This window comes from Catharus ustulatus, chromosome 8 (genome assembly GCF_009819885.2).
Source record: "Catharus ustulatus isolate bCatUst1 chromosome 8, bCatUst1.pri.v2, whole genome shotgun sequence".
Taxonomy (NCBI): domain Eukaryota; kingdom Metazoa; phylum Chordata; class Aves; order Passeriformes; family Turdidae; genus Catharus; species Catharus ustulatus.
In genome coordinates this window covers 13,373,168-13,386,493 of record NC_046228.1, presented here as the reverse complement: position 1 = coordinate 13,386,493, position 13,326 = coordinate 13,373,168, and positions in this window count along the sequence as shown.

Sequence of the window (13,326 nt, the reverse complement as noted above, 5' to 3'; positions counted from 1 at the left end):
AATGAGAGCAAACCTGGTTTTAGGCATCTCTAATGAGGTTTTGCCTGGTTTCTGCTTCCCAGGAAGGGGCTGCAGCTATTCCCCCCTCCCCAACACACCCCCTTTCACTCTCCCTGGCTGTGAGTCTGATCATCCTGAAAATTAAAAGTAAAACAAAATCAGCAGCACTTACAGAATGAGGAAAAAGTCGTGGAGCTGGGACAGGCCCTCAGTTCTGCCACACAGCCCCTTGTTCTTACCCTGCCATCCCTGTATCCTGAAGGTGAGTCTAGATTGGGGTCTCAGGCAATTCCTGTCCCCCCAAGAAGCATCTCTCTACCTTCCTCATTGAAAAGGAAGAAAAGCTCTGGACCAAGGAAAAGCTCTGGGCATTAGGCAACCCTTCCCACCCTGCTCCCTACCCTGTGAGAAGGACATCCATCCTTAGCTGTCCTGGTGCAGGGATGGCAGGGGGTGGGGGAGAGGGGTGCAGGGAGGGTAGTTTGGCCTCTAACTCTGGCATTTTGTATTCATGAGTAAATATTTGCTAATGGCATCATGGCTGGGTGAATGTAGGGGAGCTGCTGCTCCCCCCGTTGGAGCAGGCAGGGAAATGAATATGAATTTATCATGATTAGGTGAACTCAGCAGGGAGAGCGGGAGAGAGAGGGCTAGGCAGGGAGGGGGCGGGTGAAGATGGATCTGTGCAATAAAATTAAATAAGGGCACCAAATAGAGTCACTTCTCACGCACTCGCCCGCCCTCCCGCGTGCAGGGCCTCTCCTGCCTCCCGCGCTTCTCTGGCTTTGCTGATTTCTCTCTTTCCTCGAATTTATGAGGCCAATTATGAAGATGAGGTTAGAAGTTCTCAGAAGTTCACTAAATGCAAAGTGTGGTCCCTGCTGTTCCCATCAAATTAATTAACCAAGCACTATTGATGGCCGGGGTGACGTCGGTGCGGTGTGGAGCGTGAGGGATGGGCTGCTGGGGTGCAGCTGAGGAAGCCTGGCTGGAGAAGGCCTGGAGGACAGAGCTCCCTGCAGGGTATCCTCAGGGCCAGTGGGTGCAGAGTGAGAGCCCTGCCTAGGCAGCCAGTGAGCAACAGGAGCAAGGAATGCAGTAGGGCATGCACCAGGTCCTGGTGGGATGGTTTGTATTGCAGTCCCTGTTTCCAGCAGTTTCCTCTGTCTGGAATAAGATCCAGCTGGGTGATGGCAGAGCTGCCCTGGTGGGAACATGGCATGGGTACATGGCAGGATGCTGGGCCATGTTCTGTAGAGGATACCACAGTAGTGTCTTGTGGTCTGCATGAGCCTGTGTGTGCAGGAGCAAAGCCAGGAATCAATGCCCTCTCAGAATCTTCCCTCCCATCTGGTGAAGGGTTTGTGACCCCAATCCCGTGAGAGTGATCTGCACAGGGGCTTCATGCTTGGTAGACTTTCCCTATGGCTCAGCAGTGATGGTGCAGTTGGGACAGACCTACTGCCACCTTCCCTTGCTCCCTGAGTCCCAGCAGCCCTCCCTGCCTGGGCTATAGGAAACAGCCTGCCGAGTAGGATCTCAAGAGCAGAATGTCCTGATTTTACACCTTAGCCATCCCTGAACTCTGTGTGGAGTTGCCCAACTCTATGCAGGGCTCAGGGTGCCAGTGAGTGCCTTTGCCATGGGGCAGCAGCCATGTGCCTAGATCACACCAGCTCTCATGTGCCTGACTGTGTCAATGTCATGTCACCCCCTCTTCTGGGGAATGTGTTTTGGGGAGGACTGTCTCCAGCATGACCCCCCTGCCTGCCCTGTCCCATGGTTCTCTCACTGCAGGGCTGCTGCAGCATGGGGGTTGTGAGTTCCCAGGCTGCTCAGGTCCAGGTCAGACACTGGGCACCTCCTTCGTCTGCCTGGGGCAAGGTCATTCAGAGCAGTTTGTAGTCGCCCAGGTTAAATCTCAGCACTGGCTGTGCTACAGCAAATGCTTGAGGTTGTACAAGGATTCCCCCATACTGAGGCCCTGGCTGACACCCAGGATGTCTCTGCATGGGCACTCTATGCCTCGGTTTCCCTCCTTGCATTCCCCGAGACTGTTTTTTCTTTGGGCAGGGTCTGTATTTCTCTGGATGCAAATAACATCCCAGTTCCCGAGCATGCTTGGTAGCATTTAGTGGCTGTGAGTTGTGGCCAAGTCAGTCCTCACCCCCAAAGCAGCCTTTTTTACACCAAATACATGTGCTCTGTGCTTGCACCATGCTGGCATAGAGACCTTCCTCCGTAGTGCCATGGACTCCTGACTTAAATCCTTTCGCAGTTGTTGGCCAAGCGAATGAGCTTGTTCAAGAGGTGAAAGAAGCAGTCTGTGTCCTGAGATCAGGGATCTTATAGAGGCAAAAGAACACAGAGGGCCAGATCCAAGCATCCCTGCACGTGTCCAGCTCCTGGCGTGGCTCTGTCTGCGCGTCTCCACCATTCCAGCTCCTGCTTCTCTTCGCTGGCTTCACTCTTGTCCCAGTGATCAATGGCTCTGGCTGGGCTGGAAAACAGCACAAACAGAGGCATTTACAAACCCGCTGTCTCTCCAACAGGGCCATAACTCAGGCTCCCCGTCACCGTGGGGAATGAGAGGCAGGAGCTCCTGCTTTGGTGGCAGCAGCAGCACCAACATTTTTCCTCTCGTGGTAAATGTGTTACTTGGGGATAATTTACCTGCTTATGTCAAGTTTTTAAAAGAAACAGACTGGCTGCTGAGCAGCTCCTGACACTCGCAGTGTGAATGGCATGAACACATGTCTATCCAGAGAAAAGAAATCACCTAAGCTGAAAGGACCTGTTTGCAAATGCACTTTGCAGTCTCGGCGTGGAGTCCCTGGTGCCCAGGACTGAGGCTGAGATCTTGCCACAGTCCATTCCTCCATGGGGTCTGCAGGGTCTGCAGCCACCTACTGGTTCTGGCGAGGCTGCCCACCCATGCCGGGGGCTGCTCGGGGCTGGGTGTCCCCACGTCTCCTGCAGCGTGCTGGGAGCATCCTCTGCCCGCACCCCTGCTCCAGGTGAGCGGATCGGGGGCGTGCGGGAGATGCTGGGGCAGGTACCCTGTCGTCCGTGGTTGTAGAGCTTGCTGGGGACCTCGGGCGGCTGAGATGGTGCTCGGGCAGCCGCCGTCCTCGCCGGCAGCAGAGGGAGCTGGAGGACCGGGGATGGCATCACGGGCAGGCAGGAGGCTGGACTGGGCTGGGCTCTATTGGGCTGGGCTGGGCAGCTCAGGGAGCCCCGTGGCCGGAGGGAGAACCCTCTTCACCCAGACCCTCCCCTAGCAGAGCAGCAGGAGGTGCCCCAGCCTGCGGATTGTCCCCTCAGCCCCGTGGTGTCACCTTTCAGACACATCACCCCTGTGGGCACCCAGCTCTGTGGTGGACACCTTCTGAGCTGGCCCTCAGTCCTCTGTCTGGGCTTTTAGGGCCTCAGCCCTGCTGTTTCATTCTGGGGAGCCTCTCTGTGACACAGTGCCTCTCATCACTCTGATGAGAGCTCTGCTGGGACAGCAAGGTCTCTAGGAAACCTGGCTGGATGTGATGGGGGTAAGGCCTCCATCCCTGGGAAACATCCCAGGGCCAAGGTGGTAGGGTCCTACAGCACGTGGTGGGCACTTGTCACTGCCATCCCCAAGCCTCCTTGCCCATAGGGAGCTGATTTATGTGTGGGCCAGCCTGCACTGACCTCCTGCTAGGGCTCAGGCATTATAACTAATGGCAGGTCAGTGGAGCTACAGCTAAAGTGAAGTGGCTGGTATGGGTCAGGGAGGAGGGCTGCACAGCAGGAGCTGCTGAGGATCCCAGTTCCAATGGCACAGCTACCCAGAGCAGTGAACAGCAGGGGTGAAGCAGGTGTAGCTCCCAGAATAACCCCTCCACCCTATCTCCTGAGCTCTCTTTCTGACCATACTCTCCTTCTGTTTTAACTACAGGATGTTCTGGTATCAAGCCTAATGAGGTGGCTTCTTGTTGGGGGGAAACTGAGGCACACATGGACTGATGGTTTCATGAACATCACAACAGAGGCAGGGAGGGCACCAGATACCTGAGCCCAGCTCCTGCCCAGGATGCGAGGTGAGGAACCAGGAGGACCTGATGCAGGTACAGCAGAGGGCAATGCAACAGCTGGTGGCCTGAAATGTCCCCTTTGGTCTGTGGCTCTCACCTTCTGCTCGATCTATGAGCCTCAGGGTGCAGAAGTGTCCTGTGGAGGGTATACCACTCCTGTACCCTCCTGCCAGTTTACTTCCAGGTCCCAAACCCCCGGTGCACATGGGCCCTGTGTGATTTGGCAATAAACCCCGTTTGTTTTCCCAGCTGGATTGGATAACCAGCTATGGGAGCTGAGCTTTGGGGACAGCTATGTTGCCTCCCCAATCCCTGCCTGGACCAGCTGCTGAGGTGAGACCTGAACATGGCTGTAAACCTGGACATTCATGTGCCCACCAGGCAGCTGCTCCACATCCTGGGATGATGCCAGCTCGACCTTCCAGCCTAGGGGGTCTCAGTTGGTTGAGGGGAGCCCTTGGGGGTGCAATAAAACACACCCAGTGCCACTCCTGACCACACACTGAGCTCCCCTCTGTGCAGCAGTAAGGGAGAACATTTTTGCTAACACCCTGCCTTTGCTCTCTGCGTGGGGAGGAGAAGAACAGCAAAACATATCTGAGTAAGGCATTAGGACTTTCCCAGGGATAAGCTATTATCTGCCTGTCTGTGCTGGGACAGGCTCATTTTTGGTGAACAGTACACCAAAAAGGGCTGGGGTGTGCAGGCTGCCAACCCCTGGCTGGGCATGCAGGGCTCTGGCAAGCCTCTCTTGGCACTGCCTGGTCATCCCACAGGTGCAGTGGATCTGTCACAGTCCTGCCAGGCTCTTGCTGCTGGTCACAAACTGGAGGACACAAACTGGTGTCCAGACTGACACTTGTGCTTTCCAACTGGTAGCACGCATTTCTGCTCCCATCTCTCAGCCAAGGAATGTTACTAATTTTGCAAGGCTGCAGCCAGAGCTCCCATCCTTCTAAGCAACCCCTCCCCAGCAAGTTTGTCACGTCCTCCACATGACCCCATTGCAGGTTGTATTTGCAATGCTACAGGGGTGATTTATCTTTTTTAGGGTCCTTCTTAGAGGTAAGCTGATTCAGACAGCAGCAGCTTGAAGCCAATGTTTAAGCAGCACCCTTGAGCACTGGCCTCTGACACATCCAGGTGCAGCATCCAAAGCTCATCCCAGCTGGGGAAGCAAGTCCCCTGGTTGAACCTGCTGCAAAAACAGGAACTTGGTGCATTCCCAGCTGGCTCTCAGCAAAGGTGATTTGTTTAAAATAATTTCCATGGCCTCTGCACTTATTTTTGCTGCTGGATCCAGGAGAGCAGGTTTAATCTAGGCTGCTAGGCAGCACCAGAGGCTGAGTTTCATCCAGCAGAAGCTACTGGAAGACTCTGCTCTGCTCTCACTCTGAATAGGTCTAAAATTAGATTTGGGATACAAAAGTTGGTGAGCAACAGATACGTGAGTCTGGCTTCAGATTAGCAGCTTTTACAACAGAGCTCAGATGCTCCCAACTGACAATGGTTGCCATTTGGGATCAGTTTTGCTTCAGCAATATTTCAAGTTTGTCAAAACCCCTTTGAAGGCCTGGGCAGGTGAAAGGAGCATGGGGAACTGTAAATAAGTGTGGGCCTTAAAAAACTTCCTGAAATGACCAATAAATCCCACAGGACATGACAGGAATCATTCAGGGATCCTTCCTGAAGAAACCTAGCTCTCCATTGAAGAGGAAAAATACTTTCAAAAGTATGTTCAGAGCAGCTCAGTGTGTTCCCAGGCAGGGAGCAGCCTGTGTCCAAGCCGCCTTCTCCATCACCCAAGGACAGAGACATTTCCTGACAGGTCCCTGTGCCACTTGTTCCCCATACCTTGCTGTGTTCTGCCAAGAATTATTAAGATGTATGGCACAAAGCCAAATAAATTGAGAACCTGAGCCTACAGACTGCCTGGCATCAAGTGAACACACACTGGATGTGGCCAGGACCTGCAGCAGGAGATGCTGCTTTGTGCTATCCTGTGGGGTGTAGAGTGTGTGTGGGGCTGCATCCCCTTGGCACCACCCTCATCAGGTCTGGTGAGGGCTGGAGGTTGCCCAGAACTTCCCTGCATATAGAAAAGATGGGAAAACTCCATTGGTGTGGCCCCTCAGCACATCTGCAAGGTGCAGTCAGGGGTAGATCCTGCCAGGCAGAAGGACCCTGGTGGCAGTGCCACTGCTCCTCTCTCAGGAACTGGACTGCAGGCACATCCGTGAGTGCTCTTCAGATCTCTGGGGAGAGGACAGGAATGAGTTGTCACTTACACATCTCTTTCTGCCATTGAAAACACCCAAGGGGGCTGGGGATGTGGGGTAGGCAGAGATGGAGACCAGACCGACTTCCTTGCTGGGGAGCTGGGAGGGGGTGAGGAGTGTGCAGGCAGCTGGGTGGCAGTGGGGAGGTGTGGGGACAATGGGGAGAGTGACTCCCTGCCCGTTCTGGGCACCCCATCCGGATTTGGGGTATTTATCCCCACTGTGGCAGGGACTGACTCCTCCTTTTCCCCAGCAGGTGCTCCCACCTCGCTGGCAGCTCTGGTCGTGTCCTTGTCACCAAGGGCAGAGCCTTGGTGTGCTCGGTGGGTACAGACACACACAGAACTCCCGGAGGGACTGACCCCCCACCCAGCTGCCTTCTCCCTCTCGTCTGCAAAAACAAGTCTCTGCTTCCCGTGAGCATCCCATGGACTCCTGCTGACCACCCCCTCTCTGTCCCCACAGGACCCGTGGTCAGTATTGGTGTCCCTGCTCCCAGCGGCTGTTCCCAGGGTGACACTGTCCCGCCCGTCCCCTCTGTGCGCGCAGCGCTCCCCCCGCGCTTGGCACGCTGCAGCAGATGGTGGAGGTGACATTTGTCTCCGAGTGACGCATCTGACGGTGGCCGTGTCCCCCTCCTCCCTTCGCCCTGGATGGGGGAACCTTGAGCCCACCTGGCAGAGGCAAGATGGGCAGGCATAGGCTGAGGGGTCCCACGACCCTCACCCTTCCTGCCCACCCCCAGACATTTGCGCTTCTTGTCCATCTGCATCCCCATCCCTCTCCCGAGGCTCGGGGACACCCGGGCAGCTGCGGGACATCGTCCCTGAGGGCGAGTGCCCATCACCGTGGGGCGTTTGAGGGGGGGACTAGGTGGGAGCCGGGCACCAGGGACTGCTGCTCATTCTCCGTTTTCTGCCTTAATTAGAACCCGGAGAGACCAGGCGAAATCGCATTAGCGCGGGGCCCCGGTGCGCTGAGCCATCCATCTTTTTTTATTACAGCGTAATGGGGCTGCTCGCGAGGCGCCGTGCGATTTGTCACAGGCCTCGTTCCCTGATAACGGGCATTTGTCATCACTTTCTTCCCGTGTTAATGTCATCATCGGCGAGCTGACAGGCAGACCCGTTGAGGGAGCGCTGGCGACAGACCACATCCGTCAACCTAATATTTCCATGGCTGTGGGGATCAGCCGGGCTGCGAACACACATTAAAGCACTTATGAGGGGAGGGGAAAAGGAAAAAAAAAAAAAAAAAAAAAAAAAAAAGGGTTGTCATTAATTAAAATGTTAGTGCGGAGTGTGAGGGTGTGAGCGGTGCGCGGTGGCGCTGCGTGGGCGCGGGGGGCGCGGGGCAGCGCGGGTGCGGCGCGGTGCCCTTTTAACAGAGCTCGCATCAGCTCCTGAAACCCATTTAAAAGATATTTGGGACTGGGGAATCAGCGGTGAGCACGGTGGAAAGGTCATTGTTAATAAGGGAGAGCGCATGGGAGCACGTGGGGAGGGCGCAGGCAAGGCCAGCGGAGGATGGAGGAGATTGTCATCCCCCTGGAGCGGGGAGTGTTTGTCCCACCGGCAGCAGTTGAGCCGCTTCTGTCATGGAGTGAGTGGCCTCAAAAGGAAACCCTGCAGTGGGGTTGTTCCACGGCTGGCCAGGGGCAGGAGTGGGGTGTGGGATGGGCTGGGACCCCTGCAAACAGGGGTTTGGGACAGGGCTCTGCAGCTGCAGGACGGGCTTGTGGCAGAAGTCTAGAGGGTCAGACCTGAGATGTGCCCCCTGAGCAGCCAGCGAGACCTGCCGTGGGTCCCAAGGTCGTTCAGTGACAAGGGAGCTCAGGTCCCTAGCCCAGAACGTGTGGCTGTTGCCATGGAAGTGAGTGGTGGTGACTGGGAGGAATGGGTGTGTGGTATCTTGGGTTTTCCTGGCACTGGGAGTTTGTTTTCTGTACTTTTGTGGGGTTCCTGTGTCATACAGAACAGGAAGACTTGGTGGGCTGATTTTTTTTTTTATTATCTTCTTGTGGGGTTTTTGAAGATTTGGCAATGGGCCTCTCAGTCAGATCTACCCAGCTCCCCTGATGTACTGCTACAACCCCAATTTGTTCTGCAAAATACGACTCGAGGAGCTCTTACACGAATGAGACCAAAGATGCTGCTTCCTCTGCTCAAATCCCATCCTCAGGTTCCCTGGGAAAAGTCCCTGATGTTCCCACGGCTGGACACAGTGCTAGAAGAGCAGGCCATGGCAGGGCACAGGCAGGCGTGGGCAGCGCTGAAACCCTGCTGAGTGCAGGCTGGGGCTCAGAGTTTGAAAACGCGGCTGCACAGAGCCTTCACCCCCATGTCCCCCATCCCAGGGATGGTCAAGGGCAGCCTGTGAAGAGGAACACGTCCCATAGTCCAGGAAAGCTCACGACTCTTTCATTGTTTTTCTTCTTTTTCTTCTCTTCTGTCCTTTCCTTGTTCCAGTCACAGGCTCTGTGCATGGGAAAATCAGGTTTGGGATGAGGTGTGGGGTGTTTTCAGAGATCTGTGTCCTTTATGTGTGTGCATACGGAGACACACTCCTGCACACACATCCCCATAAGTCATTTCTATAAGTGCACCCCAAACTTTGGCTCACTTGTGAATGCTGAGGATACGTAGAGTTGGGAGGGGGTGGTTTTCTCCAGGTGCTGGTGGGGAAACTGAGGCATGGAGCAAGGATTTGCAGTCCTCATCCATGCTGTGGGTCATCCACCTCAAACAGCTCATCCCATCACCAGCAGCATCCAACAAGTCTGCAGACATCAGGGAAAAGGTGTGCAGGAAATTTTCTTAGGACTGCCCAGCAGTGGGCAGGCTCCCAACCCCGTGACATCCCCACCACCCCGGGCAGCAAACCCTGCCACCAAACCTCCCTCCAGTCCATCTCCCCACCGTAAATCACTGCCCTGCATTGGCCGAGGACCTTTTAAAAAGGATTTATTAGGGGGGATTTAAGCACAGGCAGCGATACGGTTTCATAAATCGAAAGGCAATAGCGCTGATGGTTACCGGTTGGCTCGGGGGGGACACCCCTGCTCCCCCCATTTCCCACGGCCCTGGACCAGCTCCTCCCCGGCACCGCTGCTCCGCCGCTCCCCTTCCTCCCCGTCTGTGGAGACCGCGGCTGTGGAAAATCCCCAGACAGGGAGTGTAAATGCTTGTTCTTTGTAAATGAAGAACATAATTAACATTAAATTAAGGTAATACAAATGAAGACAACACAGAGCCTGACAGGATGAGTGTTTGGGGAGGCAGTAGAGAGAAGTGATTCATATTTTTAATTTACTGTACAAATAGACTAGCAGGGCTGGGGGGAAAAGGGCCATCCAAGTGGAGTGGGGATTTTTTTTTTCCCACTGTTGTTTTGCTGTGCTTTAAGCACACAATGACTATTAAAGTCAACTGCCCATATAATAGGACATCTCCTACATGACTGCTCTCTGAGAGGCAGCTTGCTGTAGCAATAAATTCTGGGAGTGCCATCTGCTGGTGTGCACCCTCCGCCGGGCACCCTTGCTCCGGCCACCCGGCCCGGACTGCTCCTGGCACCCCACAATTGCTGCAGAGACCTGCAGAGCACAGCCACAGGCCTGCAGGCATCCATGCAGGATTGTTGTATTTCTCACAGGGTAAGAAACACTTTCCCCCACCCAATTGTAAATATTTTTCATTGTATATATTTGTTTTCTGAGGTTGAGTGGGTGTTGTTGATTCCGGGGAAATATTTTAGGCTTTTAAAATATGTGAATCACTGTTCTCCACCCCTCTGAAGTGCTGGGTTTCAGCTGTGTGCCTGTTATCCAGAACACAGTAGAAAAACCACACTGTTTAGATTTTTACCTGCAGAAAGACTGTTGATCAGAGTCTGTGAGAGCTGCAGGCTGGATCTGGTTCTGCCCTTCAAGGAGATGAGACCTGTGGTCTGATTTTCAGCCAGGAGGGAGGCAGGTTTATCATAGCACAAAAGTGTCCGTGGGGCTGTGACACCTGGAATGGGCACACCTACACTGCCTCTGTGTCGTTGTTCCATCCCCTGGGAAACTCCTGACACCACCAGGCAAAGGAAAAACAAAAGAAGGCACCAAGGGGAACCATTCCTTAATGAAATCACCCTTCCCAGGCAGAAGATGTCCTGGCATGGTGCTGAAAGATTCGTCTGCTATGTCAAAACAGGAGAGGGAGAGAGGAATTTTCGCATTTTGGGGGGCGGGAGGTCAGAGGGGTGCCCTAATTTTGGGCATGCCATCTTTTCCCTCGGGTGACTTGTGTCCTGAGCAGTGCTCATGGGTCCAGGCAGGCACTTGGCCAACTTGCCCTTGAACACTTCAAGGGATCCACAACTTCTCTGGGCAACTTGTGCCAGTGCTTCACCACCCTCACATTAAATCTCCCTAATATCTGATCTAAACCTGCTTTTTGTTTGTTTAAAAAACTCTCCCTTGTCCTATCACTACATGTCCTTGTACCAAGTCCCTTCCCAGTTTCTTGCAGCCCCTTTATCCAGTGGAACCTCCCCATAGCCTTCTCTTCTCCAGACTGAACAACCTCAGCCCTCTCAGCCTGTCTTCATAGGAGAGGTGCTCCAGCACTGAGCATCTTCATGGCCTCCTCTGGACTTGTTCCAGCAGGTCCATGTCTTTCCTGTGCTGAGGTGGATGCAGTATTCCAGCTGGGAGTCACTGGAGTGACCTGTTGCGATGCGGCCCAGGATATGATTGGCTTCCTGGGCTGCAGGCATGGATTGCAGGGTCATGTCAATCCTCTCATCCACCTCCAAGTCCCTGAATCAGTCCCCAAACCCCTCAAGTACACCCAGGGCCCAGGTTGGGAACACAGGGTCTGTTCACAAACCAAGCTGACCCCAGGCTATGCTCCCTGTGTCCAGCACCCTTCTCCCATGGCTGCTAAACTGGAAACATGGACAACCTTAGTGACACAAGAGGCAGGGACAAATTGTGCAGCAACCTCTGTGGGGCAACAGGGTACTGCCCCTGCGTCACTTTTCCCACATGGAATAAGAGAGGGGCACACAGGAACCTACTTCAGTCAAAACTGGTGGAGCCTCTGCAGTCAGGTGGGATTTGTGGAGAGTGAAGGCATCCCTGATGTGGTGGCAGGGACAGTTTGCTGTTCGAATACCTGATAAAAACAGTGCAAGAAGGGTTGGGCTTGTGGCCTCACCAATCCCCAGTGATTGCACAGGGACACCAAGGTGTGTCCAGCAAGCCTAACTCAGCTTTCCAGTTGGGATGTGACTATTTACCTGGAGCCAGGTACTGTTCTAGAGAACTTCCATGAAGGATCTGCAGATATCCAGTGATGGGCCACGACCATTTCCTTGAGGATCCCCATTCAAAGCATCTGGAGAGCTCAACCCAGGGTCTTCTCTCCCATTCCATATTGTCTGAGCCCCAGCCCTCCATGTGAACACCTCAGCACTTGAACCCACCCACCCTTTAGCACTGGGCACACCAGGAGAAGGCACTTGTGCACTTGGAGAGAGCCACCTTCATCTTTGTTTCTGCAAACGTTAAGAGGATCAGCAGCATTTCCAGGTGCCCAAGTAATTTCTCAGACTCTTCTTTGCACCCTCTCCAGTCTTTCAAGGTCTGCTTGGACACTGCTAGAGAATACAACCTTATGCTCACCAGACAGAACCAGTGCTTTTGGAGACCTCAGCCCAGGGAACTGGATTTCGATGTGGGGAAGCAGCTTTGGACATGGAAAAGCATCCCAGAGCTCACCCAGCCATATCCTTCCTGAGAAGCCTGCAGTGGAGCAGTTGGGAATGCCTTCCTGGCAAGACAAGCAGAGAGGAAGCCCAAATCCCTCTTTTGCAAGAGAACCAGGTCAGTGGCATGCGGCAGTTTGAACTACAACCCCAGAAAAACTCCTTGCCCCAATAGTCTCAGAAAAAACTGATGAGTTGCCAGTTTCCATGAGCATGGGGGTTCCTCATCCCCAGGCCCTGATGGCAAAGAGGAATATGGACAATGGAAGGGCATGTCCTTTGACATGGTACCCTCAAATGAGTCCTAAGGAATAAATGGATCCAAAAGGCGCCATAGAATTTGCCAGTGACCCCCAGTCTTTGGAAAGAGGGCGCTTCTGTCTCTGGTGGCATCCAAAATTCTGACAGAAATGGGTCCTGACCCCACATTTTCCAGGTTTGCCCCATCTCACTGGCCATTTAGAGCAGTCCTTGGCCATAGGGAAACATTCCGAATCCTTGGCTGTGCCAGGACCCCAGGAATGGGGGGGCTGGTCCCAAGGGGGCCATTACCTCCTGCATGGAGGGCAGGGGGCATCCTCCAAGCTGCCCCACATGCTGTGTGGGAGAGATAGATAAATACCAGAATAAATAAATACAAGTGGCAAAGAGGCCTGAAATGATGCTGTCGTTTGCTGGGAATGAGAGACACAAGTGTAATTTAGGTTTTGATATTATCAAAGTCTCGCTGCTCTAAAACAGCAGGGCACTCAGTGCCTCATTAATAAAGGATAAACTTGGAGTCTATTTACAATGCACTTTTTGGGGTTATTTACACTCCATTATACATATGTAATGCTGCACATATTTACCGCTCTGTTCTGCTGCCGAGAGCAGCCGGGCGGGAGGGAGGCGGAGTGGGAAGCGGCTGAGCTGCGGAGCCCTGACCCTGCCTCGAGTGATGTCCTTTAAACAGCCCAAGATGCACGAGAGCCCCAAGCTGGTGGCTGAGGATGGATGGGACAGGACCAGGCACTGGGGACCCAGTACAACCCAGTCCCCATGGGTCCAGCACCCACACACACCCAGAGGTGCCCTGAGGCTGGGCCAAGGGATGCAGGAAGGGTGGGCTCCTCACTAAGTGACCACAAACACCAAGCACCAAGCTGTGGACCTGTCATGGAGAGGGAAACTGGGGGGGAAAAAAAAAAAAAGACTAAATTATTTGCAACAAAATGATGTTT